This window comes from Myotis daubentonii, chromosome 17 (assembly GCF_963259705.1).
Source record: "Myotis daubentonii chromosome 17, mMyoDau2.1, whole genome shotgun sequence".
Lineage (NCBI taxonomy): Eukaryota > Metazoa > Chordata > Mammalia > Chiroptera > Vespertilionidae > Myotis > Myotis daubentonii.
Window position 1 is genome coordinate 23,153,226 of NC_081856.1, and position 4,795 is coordinate 23,158,020.

Here is a 4,795-nt window from a genome sequence, read left to right on the forward strand (position 1 = left end):
TCATCCCCGGTTTCCCGACCTCCGGGAGGCGCCTACTCGGCCCTCCCCCGCCGCCCACACCCCCCCGCCCCCGGCACCGCCCCTCCCGCGCCCCCTCCGGCCGCACCACCTGCTCCCGGCGCCTCCCGGTTCTCCCGCTGGCCCGCCCGCCCGCCCGCGCCGGTTCTCACGGCCGCGCCCGCGCCTTGCACTTGGCGGAGCTGCGGAGTCGGAGCCCGCCCGCTGCGCGCCGGCTCTCCGGCCCCGCGGCACTCCGGCTCTTGCCCCCCGCGGCCCCGCGCGGCGCCCCCGACGAAGTTTTCCCTCCCGCACGGCCCCCCGCGATGGCTTGGGAGGCGGTCCCTGGCCGGCCGGCGCTGATTGGCTGCCTCCTGAGCGCCCCGCCCCCTGTGCACGCGCAGGAGGCGGGGCGTCCCGGGACGGGCTCGGGCGCGCGCGGCGCGGCTCCGCGGACGGAGCGTCCGTGACCCGCGTGCCGGCCCCGGTGTCCCTGCCCGGGCGTTCGCGAGGTGGGGGCGAGCGGGCGGCGGCGGCGGGGCGCAGCGGGGTGGAGGCTGGCGGGGCGCTGAAAGCCCCGCTGGCCCGGGCGGCACTCCGCAGCCACGGCCATCCAGGCGCCCCGCGGGGACTGGGAGCCACCCGAGGGGCCGTCGCCGTCGCCAGCCCGGTAGCCCGGATGTCTCTGCCCTCCGCGGCGGGGCCGCCGACGCGCTCCCAGGCCCCGCGAGGAGGCTCGTCTTAAAGGGACAGCGCCGCGTGCAGCCGGAGGGGCGGCGCGTCCTGCCCTTGTGCGCGACCCCTGCCCCCCGGGGCCGCCGCGCGCCGCCGCCGCGAGCCCCCTCCTCCTGGTGGGCGCCGTGGGAGCGGCGCGCCCGGCCGGGGGTGGCCGCAGATGGCTGCCCGGAGGCCAGGTTTTCCTGCGGCCGAGCCGTGGCCGGTGGCGCCGTGCGGGGCCGGGAGGCGCCGGCCTGTGATTGGCCGAGGCCATGGTGAATGCAGGACATTGTCTGTCGCGGCCGTCTCTGTCCTCGCCCGCCGCCGGCCACAGTCAACACGGGTGCGGAGCCGGGCGGCCCCGCGGTGGGGAACGGCGTGGAGGGAAAGCGGAACGTTCACGCGACGACAGATTTAAGAATGGCGCAGAGGTGCCGTTTCCAAACACAGAATCATTACCAACAAGGGAATAAAACCACGGTGCTTGGCATAAAGATCTCCTTCCCTGAAGATTCCATGTACTGCGGTAGTTGAAAAAGGCCAACTGTTACGGCGTAGTTTTGTCTTCAAGATCTCTTTAATTAGGATCTATGATAATTCATCTGAATATTCTTTAAGAATTTTAAGAAAATTATACGTATAAATATATATGCAGATATCTGAAATAGCCTTGTTTTGGACAGGACAGCCTGCTTGGGTCTTAGTTTCCACATGTGTAAAAAGTCGACCCTGGACTGGTAGCTTTCCACGTTTGCTCAATTTGTTAAAATAACTCGGATTCTGATCCTCGACTTAGAATCCTGATATTTCCTCTGTAAGGGATCCCATCTCAAGACCTGGGAGTAGACGAGACCTTTTAAGAGCCCTGGAGGACATCACAGTTCTCTGCTTGTCTTTGAAAATATGTGGGAGTTACTTAAGCAGGGCTGTAATCTTTCCGGGTGTAATTTCGGAGTAAAGGAAAATGAGAGCAGTAAAGAAATGTATGGAGATCAATCAGTTATTACTCCACGGTTTTCTTTCATCTTAAATAAGTTTTCCAGGTAATGAAATAGTATAATAAACTATAACCAACTTTCCTATTTTGTTCTTAGTATCAAAGGAATAGAAAATGTCAAAAGAGAGAAGACACGCATGAAATAAAAGGTACACACAAAAAAAATCGAAAATGTTTGGAGAGTTTTGAGTAAAATTAAGTTGGTATTTGCCTTTTAAAAAAATTGAAGGGGGAAAATTATTGTAGAATGAAGAGCAGGCTTGTGTTGATATAGGTAATATTTTGTAGCTTCAGTTACATGCCCTCTTCAACATTAAAAAAAAAGTAATTTCATTTAACTGAGCAATCAACAAGAATTAGAGACTTGGAAATGACAAACAAATGAAAGAAGGAAAGCATCCAGAAAAGAAGATAAGTTTAATGGACATGATTTATTGTAGGAGACATGACCTCATTCCTCATTAGAGGGATGGAGGGATTTCCACTAAACCAGATTTGATGTTAAATAAATTTATTATACAGATGATACTAATTTGATTTGTCCCTCTCTTTTTTTGGTATTATAAAGTGAAGAGAAACAAGGAAATTTTAAAAAAATATTGTAGCAGCTTCCTCAGGTGACAGCTGTTCCCAGGCTCCTCGCTCTCACCCATCATAAAAAAGCAGAAGTCAGCGTAAAGAGTAGCTCTCTCCAGAAGTGAAACAGGTAGCTGTGTGGATGTCTGCAGTGAATTCAGTTTTGATTATTTAAAATGTTAACATTTAAATTGTTGATTTTTATAATCAAACAAATTTCACTTAAAAGTGATTGAATAAATGATTAAAATTTAAAGGTTAAGCTGAAATTCAGATGTTTGTAATAAACACAAGCACCAGGTAAGATGATACAGTCTATAAGACCGAAAGGTCTCGCCAAATAAGTTTGAGACTCCCAGCAAGTCCTTTCCTTAGGAATCTTGCTTTGGTATTCGATATGTAACCATAGATTAATCTATGTAGAGCGATAATATTTGTGGAACTTGGGGTATGCCAAACACCATTCTCAGTTATTGGTCGATGTGAAGAGCAGGGTTTTCTTTCATCTTAAAGAAGTTTTCTAGGTGATGAAATATATAATAAAGAATAACCAACTTTCTTCTTGGATCCTCACAAAAATCCTTGGGGGCAGGTACAATTATCCCCCTTTTATTTATTTATTTTTTAAAATATATTTTATTGATTTCTTACAGAGAGGAAAGGAGAGGGATAGAAAGTTAGAAACATCAACCAGCTGCCTCCTGCACACCCCCTACTGGGGATGTGCCTGCGACCAAGGTACATGCCCTTGACCGGAATCGAACCTGGGACCCTTGAGTCCGCAGGCCAATGCTCTATCCACTGAGCCAAACCTGTTAGGGCCAATTATCCCCATTTTAGAAGCATGGAAACTGAAGTTCTAGAAGTTAGGTAGCTTGCCCAAGGTCTGACAGTTGGTGGGTATAGAGCCAGGAATGGGGCCTAAAATCCTTTTTGACTCAACTCAAAACCGTGTGGCTATGTGTTCTCAACCACTCACTAACTAAACTTACTTATTTTTATGGTTATGATGATTAACCCATTTTTGGCCAGATCTTTTTGACAGTTATGCATTTGAATATTTTTACTATAGCCCTTTCATTCATGTATGTCGGGTGACCATGTGGATGCAAGATTGCCATCTGTGTTTATTTTGCTACAGAAAGTCAAGCATCCCTATCACCTGTTTTTTTAAAGAAGCACCTGGCTTTCCCACCATCTTGGACCCTGTGGAGGCCTGCAGGGAACGGGTCTCCGGAACCAGAGGGAGCACACAGCTCTTCTTAAAATTGAAGGTGTTTACGCTCGAGATGAAACAGAATTCTGTCTAGGCAAGAGATGTGCTTATGTGAACAAAGCAAAGAACACCACAGTGACTCCTGGTGGCAAACCGAACAAAACCAGAGTCATCTGGGGAAGGAAACTCGTGCTCATGGGAACAGTGGCATGGTTCCTGCTAAATTCCGAAGCAACCTTCCTGCTAAGGCTAGGGGACACAGAATCCGTGTAATGTTGTACCCCTCAAGGGTTTAAACTTAACTGAAAATAAATAAAATGGATTTGTTAGATAAATAAATAAATAAATAAATAAGAAGCATCTCTCAAATTTGCATCTACTGTTCTTTTTTAAACATGGTATGTACATGGACAGAAGCACAAGGCTAAGTCCTCACCTTCTGCTTTTCTGTCTTTTTCTCTTTTCTTCTTTCAGATGTATCACTTCATAGGACCCCCATAATACCTATTGGCCGTGTTTACTGCCTCTAATTGGTGTCAGGCCCGGAAGAGGTACTGGTGCAGTCAGCCATTCAGTTATTGGCCAAATACTTACAAGTTGCCCAGTCCTTCAGATGGTGGAGAGGGGTGAGGAGTCATGAGCGTAAGACAGGGATTTGGGGGTTCAGTAGCAAAAAAACTGAGACAAAGGGCTGTGCCTTTCAGGGGGAAAATATTATATAATTTGCCTTTCTTCTTCACTCTGTACCTGTGGCTGAGAAGTGGCACACCTTCAATGACAATCAAGGGTAAAGGGTTGCTGCCCCTCCCATTTACCTTGGTCTTTTTTGGCATTGGTTCCACAGTCAGTGGCCATGAAGGTGGTCTTCTATAGCTCTGACAAAGGTGGGGGGCTGAGGGTAGTCAGTCTGAAATCAGTCCCCATCATTGCTTGTTCACAGTGCCTGTTAAGAACCAGAAATAAAATTATTCTGAAGGGGATCATATGTGACTCATTAATCCATGTGATTGCTGATGCTCATTATCACTGAAAATTGAGTCGGCTAAGTCTGTTTAACTTCTGTGATTAAGGATTTGATGTTCTGGCGGCCCAGAAGGATAAAAGGATTGCATTCAGCTGTCCTCCCACTCCCACCGGCACAGGGAGCTAGCACTTAGCGCTTTGTCCTTGGCCAGCAAGCAGCTCACCTCCGTCCGTGAAACACTGGCAGGCAAGCCACACAGCTGCATGGAGCATAGGGCAGTGTCAGGCAAGCCTGACCCACCGAGTCCCACTGCCTTCAGGGGGTGACA

The 4,795-nt window shown here is 49.6% G+C and overlaps 1 long non-coding RNA gene across 1 annotated transcript; it reads left to right on the forward strand.

Moving 5' to 3' along the window:
- The first annotated feature begins 321 nt into the window (after nt 1-321).
- LOC132220160 (uncharacterized) lies at nt 322-3,886 on the forward strand. Its single transcript, XR_009449698.1, has 3 exons — nt 322-1,757; nt 2,280-2,417; nt 3,429-3,886. It is a non-coding gene; the product is annotated as an uncharacterized LOC132220160 (long non-coding RNA).
- Nucleotides 3,887-4,795: the final 909 nt, after the last annotated feature.